This window comes from Catharus ustulatus, chromosome 16 (genome assembly GCF_009819885.2).
Source record: "Catharus ustulatus isolate bCatUst1 chromosome 16, bCatUst1.pri.v2, whole genome shotgun sequence".
Classification (NCBI taxonomy): domain Eukaryota; kingdom Metazoa; phylum Chordata; class Aves; order Passeriformes; family Turdidae; genus Catharus; species Catharus ustulatus.
Genome location: NC_046236.1, coordinates 930725 through 945863, shown reverse-complemented (window position 1 = coordinate 945863; position 15139 = coordinate 930725). Strand labels below are relative to the sequence as shown.

The 15139-nt window shown below is 52.3% G+C and overlaps 1 protein-coding gene across 4 annotated transcripts in view; it reads left to right on the top strand.

Annotated features, from left to right (window-relative positions):
- LOC117003750 (ankyrin repeat and fibronectin type-III domain-containing protein 1-like) overlaps nt 1-15139 on the top strand; it is a 212106-nt gene that overhangs the window by 31291 nt on the left and 165676 nt on the right. The window lies entirely within an intron of this gene.

The window sequence follows — 15139 nt, the reverse complement described above, 5'->3', positions numbered from 1 at the left end:
GAATGCCAGTTCTATCACCACAGAGGTAACCTGCAACAGTAAATAATTAGTAAAAAAATCATTCAAAATCCCAACTGAAAGTCATCAAAAATCTAAAGTCCTGGCCAGGGGTGACATTTGAGAGAAATTTTCTCCTCTAGGCAGGGACTTGTGTACTGATTCACTGACTTTCGCTGTTGGCCCAGGACAGTTCTGAGATAGATCCATTCCCTGGCATCAGGAAGGTGATGCCTGTTCCCTCTTTGACCTCTCCCCTTCTCTGTGGTCCTCAGAGCCTCCCAGGATCCCCATAGAGGGGCTTTGATGAACTCCTCAGGAGATCACTGCCTAATTATGGAAAAGAAGATATTCATGATGGGGGAGGCATCAGAGCTGACAATCCCCAGAAACCTCGGGGTGAAGACCCTGTGTCCTCAATGGGCTCCAGGAGAGGAACTTCTCTCTGGCTTGGGGTGGCCTCTGGTGAAAGCCAGGGAAGCTCAGCGTGGGGAAGGGGAGGAGAGGAGTTTGGCTGTGCTGGGCCTGCAGTGTGGCAGCTTTAGGGTTCTGCTGCCTTTTTTCTCAAAGTACCTGAGTTGGAAGTTGGTGTTAATTAACAATGAATTAGATTATGTAAGAATTAAATTACATAGAAATTCCAACTTGCTGGGCCTGTTTCTGGCCATGTCATTAGATAATCTCCAGCTGAAGAAGGGGTGCTTGGGGTGATGCTCCATCTTTACAGTCCTGGAGGGCAGAGGCAGGTCCAGGCATTCCTGTTGCTCCCAGGGTCAGAGCCTGTCCCAAGCCTTGTAGGAAGCTGGAGCAAGGAGCTGCTTTTTGCTATGGGGAGCTGTTACCTCCACTCCTTCAGGGGTCCTTTCCACACTGATAACCTGAGCTATGTCCTCAGTGTGCAGTGTGATGGGCTTTGAGGTGGGGAGGGGTGGTGGGGAATGTTTTCCTGGCAGGATTTCGCTCAGTTGTTTTTGGATGCTTAAAAATATCTCCTCAGCTCTGACAGCACATCTGTGTTCAAGCACACGATTGTGATGGGGGCCAGGAGGAGCTGGCAAATTTTGGGGCTGGGAAATTGCTCCAAGAGAACAGCTCCTGTGTTAGCAGCACACAGGGTGAGACAGGTAAAGATGCCCAAACGGGTGACTCTGAGGGGCTGCTCTACATTGCTGAGAGTTTGATTGACTTTTCCTGCTTTGTTTTTGGCACATTTTGAACAAGACCTTTCTGCTTCCAAATGACACGTCTATGTGGAAAGATATCTGCATTTTAAAGGAGAAAACTAGCAAGGAACCTGGAAGTGTTTTGGGTTAAGTGGAATGTCTCCACTTGGAATAGTCAATAAGGTGTTTGTGACACTTGTACTCCAAACTTCCCAGTGCTCACACCTCCCTTGCCTGCTGAGATACCAGCAGGAAAAGTTGTGTAGCTGCACGAATTCCAATTTTTTGCTGCAACAGATCATTGTAACCTATTAACAAATGGATGTCCATCACCACTGCATGGAAGTGGTCAGTGCCGGTGCTGGAAATCCTAAATCCAGTGTGGGTGACTCAGCCCATCCCTGTTTCACAGAGCATCCGTTAATCCTCTTAACTGGAACAGGCAGCCAAGCCTCAGCACTTTTGCAGCTTGGCTGGGCAAGAATGAGGGAAAGAGCTTCAGGAACTGGAGCTGGAAACTTAGGCCTGATTCAGCTGGAGGCTGGAAATGTGACAGGTTTTGGGGTGCTTGAGGCTGCACAGCTCTCTGGGGCTGTCTTCAAAGGCATCTCTTGTGTGAGGCTTGTTTGGAATGATGCTCCAAAGACTGGAGCCCCTCTGCCATGGAGACAGGCTGAGAACTGGAGAAGAGAAGACACTGAGGAGACCTTAAAGCCCCTTCCAGTGCCTAAAGGGGGATTATAAAAAGAGGGAGAGTGACTTTTTACGTGGGCAGACAGTGACACGACCAGGGGGAATGGTTTCAAATTACAAGAGGGGAGATTTTAAGATATTGGGAAGGAATTGTTCTCTGGGAGGGTGGGCAGGCCCTGGCACAGGGTGCCCAGAGAAGCTGTGGCTGCCCCTGGATCCCTGGCAGTGTCCAAGGCAGGCTGGATGGGGCTTGGAGCAGCCTGGGATAGTGGAAGGTGTCCCTACCCATGGCAGGAAGTGGGAATGGGATGGTCTTTAAGGTCCTTCCCACGCCAGACCATTCCGTGGTTCTGTGCTGTTTCCCACCTACCCTGTGTGGTTGTGCCTGCTGGGGTCACTTGTGCCCTTCAGCTCATGCAGGTGCCCATCTCTCTCGGTGCTGGTGTCTGTGGTGAGCTGCAGGACTGAGCCTTCCTCCCCTCTCCTCTGTGCCAGCCTCTCCCCAGGCTGTGTCCCGGTGTCTGACAATGACAAGCTGTCAGACTGAGCAACTGTGAGCAGAGTGGCAGTGCCACGGGAGGAAATGACATTTAGCTTTTGTTGCTTGATTGAGCTGCCTGGGTTTTGTGTATTAAACCTAAGAAAGCTTTTTTTGGCTTTGTTCTCCTTGCTGTTTGCGGGGATCTGTCAGGAAGGGGCTTGGGGAGCAGCACAGAGAAGAAATCTCTCCCCAGTAGACCTGTCCTTGCAAGGGGCCTCTCCACCAAGCCTTGACTTCTGGTTCTCTGTGGTTTCTGTGCACAGGGGGACACCTGGTTGCATTCCAAGTTCCAGCTCCACTGAATGTGGTCTCAGCTCCACAGAGCTCCTGGTCTCGCTGTGGGCTGTGGCTCTGTCCTCTCCTGTGCTGTTGAGGTGCAGGGGGAAGTGATGTGGACAGAGCCAGGGATGCTCTGGGCCTGTGCCTCCTCCTGCTTCTCAAAAACCTGCTCCCAGGGATGTGTAAGATCTCTCCCGTAAAAGTGCACATGTGTGGGCTGAGAGCTGTCAGGGAAAGTCTCCTGAATCTGAGAGACCACATCTGAGCTCTCAGGGTCATCTTTTTGAGGTTCAGGGCCATGTTTTAGCTAAAGACAAGGATTGCACCAGTGTTCTCCCTTTCTACCTGGCTTCCAGTCTCCTTTGAAGGCCAATCTTTGGGATGGGAGATCAGCTTGGGACTTGCCTAATTTCTGCACAAGCTGAAGCTCATCTTTGCCTGGATTAGGCAGAAAAAGATGAATGGGCATCCTTTATTTTGGAGTGTTAGTTGGATGGGGTAGTGGGAGGAAGGGAATGAAACTGGTATTAAGGGGAATTACAGAGCGTGACTGTAGGAGCCGGCTCCTTAGCAGAAAGCCTTGGCCTGTGAGTCACGCTTTGCTCGAAAGGCTGCTGGATTCCTAATTCCCTCTGTTTTGGCACTGAGTCACAGCTGGGTGGAGGTGCAGGTAGGAAACAGAAGCCCCAGCAATTCACACCGGGATTTGTGCAGGGAGAGACAGGAGGAAGTGATTCCAGACAGCAGTGGGAATGTTAACAGCTTCTGAGAGAAGTGGTGGCTGGCTGGGGAACATTCTGAATGGAATTGTTCCTGGGTGCCCTCCTCTGCATGCTCCTGACTGTACAGGGCAGCTCCTGGGGTGTGGGGTGGGATGGGACACTGGGCAGCCCCTGGGATGTATGGGGACACGAGGCAGCCCCTGGGATGTGTGGGCATGCAGAGCATCCTGTGGGATGTATGGGAACACCTGTGGGCCCCCAGGGTGCAAGGGGACACTGGGCAGCCCAGGTCCTGGCTTGGGTGGCAAGGGTGGCTTTATCACTCTGCTCCATGTGGGAGTGGGAGTTGGGGGGGCCCTGCCAGGCACAGGGTAGCTATGGGGTGCTGCCTGCCCCACAGCACCTGGGAAATGTCCCACTGCAGTGGTGTCACCTGGGGGTGAAGGGAAGGGGCTTGATGTCTGTGTCACGTTGAGCTGAGTGGCACGTGGGGACAGTGGAGGGATGGAAGCGTCAGAGCTGAGAGTGCCTGTGGGATGGTGGCAGAGCCTGGCAGCAGGGAGGAGATGCCACTGGGATTTGGAGGTGTCCGGGCACAGAATATCCATGCCCCTGGTGCAGGAGCCCTCCTGCAGCACCCTCCTGTGGGGAAGTTTGGGGGCATTCTGTCCTTCAAACAGCCCCTTGGTGGGGGAGAGCTGCCCTGGGAGGAGAGGGCTGCTCCAGGGAGAGCCCCCAGGTGATGCTGTCCTGCAGGAAATGGGCTGAGCCAGCTCAGGGAGAGCTGGGGAGGAAGGGAGAGGGGATGTGTCGACAAAATAGATTTTCTCTGGACCCAGGAAGAAGCATTTCAAAGAGGAAAGGAAAAAGGGACACTACTGTTGGGAATATTTCAAATGGGAAAACTAGAATACTTACTTTAATAATTAAAACATTTTTCCCCCACAAAAATTCTGTGTTTTTTTCCTGTAGGAATACTTGGCAATTATACAAATTAATGCCAGATATTTTTAGTTTGAATTTTCAGATTTTTTGATGGAAAGAAGCCAGATGGGAATAAGGCAGCTCCTTCTGGTTCCCTGGCTGTAGCAGCCCCTGGCATAGGGGGAGCAGACAGAGCCCCCATCCCAGGCAGCCCCTGGGTATGGGTGCTGCTGCCTGGAGCATCCATGTGCTTCCAGAGGTCTTTGAAAGTCCCTTGAGCTGGCATGTGTTCCTGTTGGCTGCTTGGATGCTTCAGGCCCTCTGCTGCCTGCCCTGTGTGCAGGATTTGTGAGCCTGTCCTTGGTACATCAATGTTTTGGCTGCAAATCCATGTTTGTAGAAAAACTGGGAAGCTCCAGTGCATTTTTATGTTGCTTTAAAAGAACAAATTGATAAAATTTATGACAGAATCCCAGGACAGTTTGGGCTGGAATGGAACTTTCAGCTCACCTTGTTCCAACCCCGTGGGCAGGGACACCTTGCACTACCCCATTCAAGCTGGCCTTGGACACCTCCACGGATGGGGCAGGCACAAATTCCTGATTTGGAGAGTGGGAGGCTATTCTAACTGAGGATTTTAAGGGGATGTTTTTCCTGCAGCAGGGATGTGTTTCCCCTGGCAGAATCTGGCTCTGCCTTCCTCTGTGGGTGCTGAGCTGCAGCTGCTCACAGAAGTGGCAGAGTCCCCATCCCTGGAAGCACTAAAAAAAATCTGTGAATGTGGCACTTGAGGACATGGAAAATTATGGTGGTCGTGGGTTGGTTGTTGGATTTTATAATCTTAGCGGTCTTTTCCAGCCTTGATGATTCTGTGATTCTCTAGACAGCCTGGCAGCTGAAACTGTGCCAGGGTTCTTGTCTGGAATAGGAAGTTCTTGGGCTCTGCTTCCTTGCACCCCATGGCCAGCCCCCATCCCAGCCCCATGGTTCCTGCTGTGCAATGGGACCCTGGGACTGGCTCAGCCCCAGACCTGATTCTGCCCTGGAGGGATCCTGTCCCCGAGTGCTGCTGCCCAGGCTGGCCTTCCTCTGGGCTATTTTGGGGCTGCTTGCTCCTCTTCTTCCCCTCACAAGACAGATAAACTCCATTTCCCTGGCCACAAGCAGCTGCTGGGCTTTGCCAGAGCTCTGCTGCCAGCTTCCCTCAGTCTTCATTAATCCTGCACTGAAAACCCTCTTTTTAAGAAATTTTACTGTGATACACTGGGGGCATAACAAATTTTTCCTGTTCAATGAGTTTGTCTCTCTGACCATGGTGGTGACCTGTCTCGTGTGCTTCAGAGGAAAATGAAAAGCAGCCTAAGGCTCTAGTTGAAAGGAGGTGCCCAGGAAGGTTTAAAACAACAACATGCCATGTGATTGATTATAAATCTGCTTTTTGAGCAAAACATATATGAGTAATTATTTTTGCCAGGGATTAATAATCAGAGATACGTCAGCTCAGCCCCTGTTCACCTCCAGTGCTGGAAAACTTGGTTATGCTACAGAAATTCTAGGATTTCAAGCAAGCCAAGCAGCTCCACCAGCTGTCTGGAGTGTCTTTCTGTGCTGGAGCACGTCAAATTAAGGCCTGAAGCCCCTCCCCTTCAGGAGCAGCAGTATCCTTTCCAAATGGTCTCAGCAGCTTTTTGTCTCCTCTGTCGTGTGACTTGGACTTTGAAGCAATAGGGAGACCGGTCCTGTGTCATGAGACTGAGAATGGGACTAGGAGCTGGGGGCTGTCCTGCAGGACCATCTGGGCTCCAGTCCTGCTCTAGGGATTCGGTTGGGAATGCAGGGGTGACGAGAAGAAGGCAGGAGGTGTGTGCTGGAGGTGGCTGTGATGCTGAACCCCTTCACATCCTCCCTGAAAGGTGTAAATGCAAAGGAAGCAGTTGTGTGATGTTACGTATCTTGTAAATTAGCCAACCTTTGAACATCGGAGCTGGATGTTTGTCATCCATTCCTTGTGCTTCGTTAGCTTTTGTCTCTGAAATGTTTCAGGGGAGACAGGGGATACATAAACACCACAGAAGAAAATCCAGGAGCCTGGGCGCAATGTCTGTGGCTCTGTCCTGGCCTTGGCGGGTTCCCGGAGTGTGGTGGTTCCTGCCAGGGTGGCTCTGTGCTTCCTTCCCAGGCAGGAGCTGTTCCTGCCTGCTCCACTCTGCTCTGTGCTCTCTCTGCCCTTCCTGTGTTCCAGCCCACTTGCTTGTGTCTCTTCTGCCTGGGGGCTGGTCAGGCACTGCTGTCCCTGGGGGTCACATCCCGAGCTGACTTTCAGTGTGGAAAGAGCTTTCTTCTGCATCTCAAACACCCTTCTTTGTAAGCCTCAACCCTGTTCCCTCTGAGAGTGATGCCTGGAGCTCTTGTGAGCATCCCAAATGCCTTTGGCCATCCTGTCTGCTTCGTCGGCATAGCCTGGCTGTAAGCACAGCGACCCAGGGACAGTCACCACGCTGATCCCTGAGGATGCAGGTCACACTATGGAGCTGCCAGGAGGGAGGATGCTCCTCTGCTCTACTGTCATGCTGGGAGTCTTTTCACCTTTGTTTGCCATCTCTCCCCATTTATCAGAGAGAACTGTGTGAGCAGGATAAAGTTCATGTTCCATGAATATCCTGCTTCTTCCCTGGCCCTAGGGAATTTTTGTCTTTTGACGTTTTGTAGTTCAGGTGCGGCTCCAGCAGGTCTGACCTGGGCTCTGCCAGAGCCTTCCCAAGTGCCTGGACCCTGCTCTGCCCTGTTATGGGGGTGTGATCAGGGCAGCAGGAGGGCGAGGAGTGCACAGGGCTCCTCTCACCTGCAGACTGTGGAGGGAATGGGCTGGTGGCACCACAGGGACAGAGAGTGACAGAGAGGTTAGGGGGACTGCCAGAAAGGACCCCGTGGGGTTGCTCCTGGGCTGGGGAGTGGAGGAGCATCTGCTTGGCTGGGGATGTCATTCACTGCCTGTGACAGAGCTGGAAAAAAAGGTTCTTTTAACAAAGAAACCAACATACTTTTGAAATGAATGAATGGCGGTGTCTGACTCACAATGTATTTCCTTATCCGTTCCAACAATTGGATTCCAGTAAATGGTGAAATGGAGGCGTTGCTACAAAACACAGCCACAGCTCACAGTTTGTGAGTGCTGACGTGAAGGGTTTGTGTTTTTTCACCTTGTTTCCCTGGGGATGGCTTTGCCCAGCTTGGCGTGCCGGGATGCCAGGATGTCGTGGTGCCAGGGGTGAGTAGCAGCAGCAGCTCTTTAGCACTGGGGAAATACCTGGTGGGAGAGAGGCTGGGGGCAGTAGCTGGTGTGACACCCAAGAACTTAGGGCTTTTCAGGCAGCATTTACCACAAAAAGAACTTCTAGCCCTTTTCAGGGCTCCCAGCCTCTGGGTGCTGCGTGCAGGGCTGGGCTTCAGACACAGAACGCTCATAGTGGAGGATGGTGCTGAATCCTCCTCCAGGCAGCTCTGAAATGTTTTCCTGAGGGCTGCATTCAGCACCAGGGGTGTGTGACGCCCTGTCCTGCCCTCCCACACCCCTCCAAATTAAAATGCAGTTTGTAGGGATGGGAGCCTTTATTCCATGGATGCTGGCGGTGGTTTAGTTCAGCGCCTTGGGCAATGGCCCGCTGAAGAGATGTCTGCAAGTTGGAAAGGTGGCAGGAGAAGAAGCTTTTGGAAACCAGCTGGTGGAAATCATGGTATTTACCAGCTCACAGCTGAGCCTGGGAAGGTATTTTTATAGTTTCACATGGTTAGTTTTCTCCTTTTCTGAACTTGCACACCGAATGCTGTTCTGGGTTTTGTTTGGCTTGTTGAAACTGTCTCACAGTCAGATGAAAGATGTCCTGTTCCAGCTCTCATTTTCTACTCTTCACACACATACACCAGCCAACCAGAAAGGAAGGAAGGTGTTTTGTTTGGATGTTTTTTGAATGCAAAGGGAAGATTTCTCAGTGATTTTCTCTGCTTTTGTCATCCACAGGGTCACTGGAAATAGTGCCAGTGACTCATGGGTTTGCTCACAGCTGATAGGGTTTGCAGAGCGAACTGGTGATTTGAACAGGTGAGGATGCCCTGTGAAGGCTCTGCTCTGCCAAAATCCTTAGGCTTTGGTTTCCAAGGCTACTCTGCGTGTTACCACTTGACTTCTTCTCTCGTGCTCCTTCCCTAGGCTTCACCACTGCTGTGTGATCCCCTTAAACTGCACTCCCTGCCCTCCATGGGGTCCTGCCACTGCTTTGGGTGTTGGACTGCCCTGAACTGCATCCCAGGGGCTGCTGCCACTGCTACCCCTGCTTCTGTCTAGAAAGAGCTTCTGGGGCACAGCAGCCTCCTGTGCTTCCCCTCTCCCTCGCTGCTGCCTTCTCCTGCAGAGCCCCTTTGCAGAAACCAGCTGCAGGTAGATGTTGGCTTGTCTCCTGCTACTGTCAGAATGGGGAGGGAGAAGATCCTTGCTCAAATCTCTGCTCAGCCCAATGGCTCACAGCAGAGCTCACACCCAGTGAGCACTGTGTGTTTCTGGGGTGTCAGGGGCACAGTGGTGCCTTGCTTTGGGAGCTGGGCTGGCCTGGTTGCAGCCCAGCCTGGTGGAGTATCCCAGCTCCTTCCTACAGGAGCAAGTTCTGTGTCTGCCCTGGGCAGAGACACAAAGTGGGGTGAGGCACATGGCAGGATAGGAGGAATTCTGTGCCAGGGAGCTGAGCACTGTGTGGAAACCTCACAGAATCCCAGAAGGGCTTGGGTTGGAAGGAACCTTAAAGTTCATCTTGTTCTACCCCTGCCATGGGTAAGGACACCTTCCACTACCCCAGGTGAGTCCAGGCTCTGTCCAGCCTGGCCTTGAGCACTACCAGGGATCCAGGGGCAGTCACAGCTTCTCTGGGCACCCTGTGCCAGGGCTTCAACAGCCCTCAGCCAAGAATTCCTTCCCAGTATCCCATCTATCCCTGCCCTCTGGCAGTGGGAAGCCGTTCCCTGTGTCCTGTCACTCCACAGTCCCTCTGCAGCTCTCTTGGAGCCCCTTGAGGCACTGGAAGGGCTCTAAGGTCTCTGTGGAGCCTTCTCTTTCCAAGCTGAACCCCCTGTCTCTCCCCAGGCTGGCTCCAGAGCAGAGGGGCTCTGCTCTGGCCCTCAGAGCACCTTTGTGTCTCCTCTACACTTGTTCAGCAGTCCCACATCCTCTCATGCTGAGAGCCCCAGACCTGGAATGCAGTGCTCTTCCTACCCTGGCTGTTTAAAACCCTTGTTTGCCTTTGGGACTGTGAGCCCTTTGGGACCTGTGTTTCTCCCCGTACCTGTCACACCCCAGCTGCAATCTCCACAAGCTGTTTCAGGAATGGATGTGGGTGTTTTGTTGATTTGTTTCCATTTTCCAGCCATCGTTTGTGTTGTCATGGGGCACAGGCTGGGCAGGAGGTACACCCCCTCCCCACATCTCTGCTTTGAGAGTGGGTTTGGTGGGTAATGGCTCCTCCTGGCTTGTAACAGCTCTCATTTTCCTGAATCCAGCTGGAACCCTTGCCGAGTTTTTAAGGTCAGGTTGCTAAGTTACACCTCCTTGGAGGAGCGGGCGGAGTAGTGAGTGAGCAACCACGGGCTAGGAAGATCTGGGAGCAGTGTCGTTCTGCAATAACTGGACTCTCTTGGCCCTCATCCCTGCCATCCTCTCAGCCTGTACCACATTTAGCTGTTCTTCCCCAAACCTTCTGCTTTATCCTTTACTCGGTAGATTTAGTGAATCTATTAACCGGGGGATGGGGGAGCCCCCTCCAGTTACCTGTGGGATACTGGGCAGTGCTGCAGGAGGAGGGGCAGCCCTTGGTCTTCTCTGTTTTTGGTTTGAGTTTTGGGGCTGTGAGCTCTTTGGGACACGTGCTGTCCCCCTTGGATCTTGGAAGTGGCCTCACATGTTCCTCACAGGGTGTGTGGCTGTCACCAAGTCACAACTCTGGAACACGTGGGCAAGGTCTGGAGTAACTGCTGCCCTGCTGCTCTTTCCCTCCTTAGTCTTCCTCCCCAGATTAACCTCCTCTTCTCCTTGCTGTGTTCCACCAGCAGTCTGTCTCTGGGAAAGGATTAGCACAATGGCTGCTCAGGTTTGTGTCAGAGCTGCTGGACTGGGTGCTGTAGCAGGATGAAGGCTTCCCTGTTCCCAGGAGTGGGACATCTCTGGAGGGTCACCATTTCACACTCAGGAGGTGTCCTTGCTTTGTTCCTGGGCAAATCATATAAATCGTATAAAGGCTTATTGGGGTTCTTTTTGGGTTGTGAGAGCAGTGAGATTAGGGTTATTTTCCCCTCCTGTTGCTCTCTCTGGTGCTGCTGGGGCTCTGCTTGGGCTGCTGTGGTAACTCCCCCATCCTGCCCTGGGAAGCTGCAGACTCCACACTCTCTGGGTTGGGCTGGAACTGCCCTCTGGAGAGGAGCTTCTCCCACACAGAAATGAGCAGGAGCTGGCTTTTAATTTGCATTAAACTTTTCTTTCTCCCTCCCTTCCCTTTATCTGAGCCCTTCCCCTCTCTTTCCTGGGTTGGAGAAGGATGTCACCATGGGGAAGGTGTTGGACACAGTACAGCTTTGGAGATGAGTTCTTCATTTCTTCCTGTGCTGCTGTGTGTCAGGGGCTGCTGGAGCAGCCTTGCCCCTGCTGGGCACAGTCACTGCTGCCCCACAGCTGTCCCCAGGGCTGGGGGCAGGGACCTGGCCCTGATGATGTTCCCACATTTCCCCATCTGGCTGCAGACTGGGAGTGACAGAGCTGTCACTGGGCTCCTGCCTGAGCTCTCACAGGCAGCCAGGAGGATTTTTCCACCCCTGTCATGACTCGATTATGTGCTCTCCTTCCTACCCAAATGCCAAACGGCAGCTAAATATATGCTGTAACAGCGTTGATTGTGGCTTTTCTAATTGAGCTTTACACTCCATCAGGGATCTTTACTAATGGAATGTAGCATCCTTGATAGCACCCAGCTGGGATGCCTGCTTGGGAAGCAGACGGAGATGCAATGTGACTTCCTGGTGCTGTCAGGTCCACCTGGCACTGGCTGCTGAGGCCTCTGGAGCTGTGCACCAGCTCTGCTTTGGGTTGGGATAGGGTTCATTTTCTTCCCATAGCTAGTCCAGGGCTGTGCTTTGGATTCAGGATGAGAACAATGTTGATAACACACTGGTGGTTTGGTTGTTGCTGGGAAATGCTCTCCCTAACTCAAGGACTTTTCCATTTCCCATGCTCTGCTATTGGGGAGGTGACAAGAACTGGGAGGGATCGTGGCCAGGACAGAGATATTCCAGACCATGGAATGTCATACCCAGTATGGAAACTGGGGGGTTGGCTGGGAGAAGCTTGCAGCTGCTGAGGAACAGGCTGGGCTTTTTGGATGGTGAGAGACTGTATTGGGCACCACTTATCCATCTGGGATTATATTCCTCTCTTTTTCTTATCTTCATTTTCATTGCAATAATAACAATAATAAGAAAAATAATGATAATAATAATAAACACCACCAACAACTCTATTTCAATTATTACCTCAGCTTATGGGTTTTACCCTTTCCTAATTTTCCTGCTCACCCCATTGGGGGTTGGGATGAATGAGGGGCTGTGTGGTACTTATGTGCCAGCTGTGATTCAACAATGACCAGTGGGATAGTAAATCCATGGAGCTGAATTTTTCTTGGGAATTTGAGTTCAGATTTCAGACCTAAACACGTTTCTAGTTGCTTTGCTTTTTCTGACAATATAAATAGCTGCCTGAAGATACATAGCTTGAAAATTGCTCTCTAACAGTGAATTCTTCTGTTTTTTTTCCCGCATGTGACTCTTGTGAGTGGCCCTGTAAGCACAAAAGGAACGGGAGCACTAAAATGCTAATGGGGTTCTGCAGGTGATGGAGCTGCACATAGGTATCCTGGGATTTACATGCACAGAAAAAGGAATGTTTTGAACTCATTTATGCAGCACAGTGATGTGTTAAGCTCTGTCCCTGTTGCCTTGTGCCAGTGAAATATGTTACGATGAGAGGTACAAGTGTTCTGCTGGAATGGAAACTGCTTGGGAAGCTAATTCTGGCTTTGTATCTCTTGGCACAGCTTGTTTCCATGCTGATCCCACTGAAGCGGGGGGCCTGGGGTGGGCAGGATGGTGCTGAGTGCCTGGCATGGCTGTGGCCAGACCTAGGGCACTGCTGTCCCTACCCAGAGAGCAGAAGAGCAGCAGCACCTGGGAATTGAGAGAGAACATGATTGATTTATACCAACAAACTGCTGACCTAATGTCCAAATGTGCTGCCCAGCCCTGCTGTGAGGGATGTGCTGTGTCTGAGGGCTGGCAGGGGTGCCTGTGCTGCCCTCTGCCCCAGCTGCTGCCTGCAACTGTGAGCCCAGGGCTTGGTGTGACCGTCTCTGGGAGGTGGCTGCACCTTTGTGGCACTGATCTGGGTGTGACTTGTGTCCCTGGGAGGTGGCTGCATGGTGCTGTGGCACTGCTCTGGCCCTGTGCCTACTCTCCTGAGTGACATCGGACTGGCACCACTTGGAAACTGCTGCCACTGCTGGAATGGGAGTGAGGACCCATGGTGACAAACATCACAGTGACAGGCGAGCATCGAGGGTCAGGAGCTTTGGCAAGATAGGCTCTGCCTGCGTGACCCTGAGCACCGGAATGTGAAATGGGATAAAATTTAGAACATGCAGGGAGGCAGAGGAGTTGCCCTGCTGTCTGCACCAGGAGCTCAGGTCTGTATAATCACCAGGCTGGAGCCCCTCTGCTCTGGAGCCAGGCTGGAGAGCTGGGGGTGCTCACCTGGAGAAGAAAGACTCCAGGCACACCTCAGAGCCCCTTCCAGCACCTGAAGGGGCTCCAGGAGAGCTGGAGAGGAAATTGGGGTAAGATATAGAGGGACAGGATGAGGGGGAATGGCTTCCCACTGCCAAAGGGCAGGGTTAGATGGGTTATTGGGAAGGAATTGTTCACTGGGAGGATGGGGAAGCTCAGAGAGACTGTCGCTGGCCCTGGATCCTTGGAAGTGTCCAAGGCCAGGCTGGATGGGGCTTGGAGCACCTTGGGAGAGTGGAAAGTGTCCCTGGACATGGTGGGAGGGGAATAAGATGGGCTTTAAGTTTCCTCCAACCCAAACCATTCTGGGATTCTGTGATGCTCCAGGATGGGTGGAGAAAGCTGAGTCCAAGATAGAGGGAGGGCAGTGAGGGGTGTGGAAACATCCATGTGGAAATTTTGTTGAGAGGAGACTGAAAGAACTTGTGTTAATCAGCCTTGAAAAGTGCAGGCAGAAAGGGGCTGCAACTTCATTATAATGAAAATTAATCATGGGAGCAAACACCATTGAGGGAGGATAATTATTTAAGCTAAAGGTTAATATTGGCATAAGAACAAATGAGCATAAGTGGTGAAGAATTGAGTTTTAGATGGAAATTTGGAGGATCTGTACCATTCATTATGAAATTTGCCCATGGCGGGGGGTTGGAATATAATCTTTAAGGTCCTTTCCAACCCAAAGCATTCTGTGGTTCTGTGATTTTGGAACAGCCTTTCAGTGTGCTGGGGAGCTCCTTTGGGCTCAGTTTTGGATTCTGTGAAAGCAGGGGACAAGGGACAGCCTTGGGGTGACCCTCAGCACAGGACACCCCACAACAGTCCTGGGCTCTGCTCCTTTTTACTGCATTTCTGAGATCCTTGGAGCATGGCCTGGGCCAGTGTCATCCCTGAGGGGTCACCTGAAGACCATCCCCTGGCTCTGGCTGGAGCAGGAGGAGGGGGCCATGATACTCTTATGCCCCTGCAGGCCTGGGCTGCCTCTGGGCCTAGGAAAGAGGAGGCATTGTGTGGCCGTGCTGACACATGGATGTGTTCCCTGGTCACCCCTGCAGATTTGGAGCCCCATCATCGAACTCAGTTGAGTTTTGACATTGCAGAGACATTTAATTTATGTTTCTACATGTTCCATGATACCCTGGGGACCTCTGCAATCCTTGCTGTGTGAGTCTGGCTTTTTGGAGTCTGGACCTTCCCTAGTACCTGTCCAGTGACCTGTTTTCTACCTCAAGTCCCTTTCTGGTGTTTTGGATGATGTTTAATGGGGGTTTCACTGTCTCAAAGGAAATTTTTATCCCTTCAGTCTTGAACTGTCTGGTTTCTTTATTTGGTTAATTCAGATTGTCTGGGAGTTTTGAGGTGAGCTAAGGGCTTGAATTCTTTTTGTGCCGGTTGTGCTTTGCAGCTCAAGATGCAAATCCTAATTACAGTAATTTCACGAATACAAGCCGCACCAATTTGATTAAGATTTTGCTCCTAAACCGGAAATGCAGCTAGTGATCAGGAGCGGCTAATATGTGAATAATTTTCTGACATTTACAACCTCAGAAGTGCCAGCCAGAGTGCCGACCCGAGCAGCTGCAAAGTCGGCATTTTGCGATTGTTACAAATTGCTACTCTGTTGCACCGCGGGTGGAGCCTGGCTGCCTGCAGGCAGCATGGGGGCGGGCAGAGAGGAGGGAGAGCTCTTTCCTTCCCTCCTCTGCCGCAGCCCGGGGGAGAGACGGGGGGGGCCCTGCGCCGCCATTGCCACGGCCCGGGGAGGAGCGGGGGGACCCGGGCCGCCATTGCCGCGGCTCGGGGAGGCGGCGGGGAGCTCCGTCCCTGCCTGCCACCACAGGGCAGCGCCGGGCCGTGGTGACCGAGCCCAGTGGCAGCGGCGGCCGGCCCCCAGTGGCCCCGCCGAGCGGCAGCGCCGGGCTGGGCTTCCTGGCCCCGTCAGCAGCCCCTAGCGG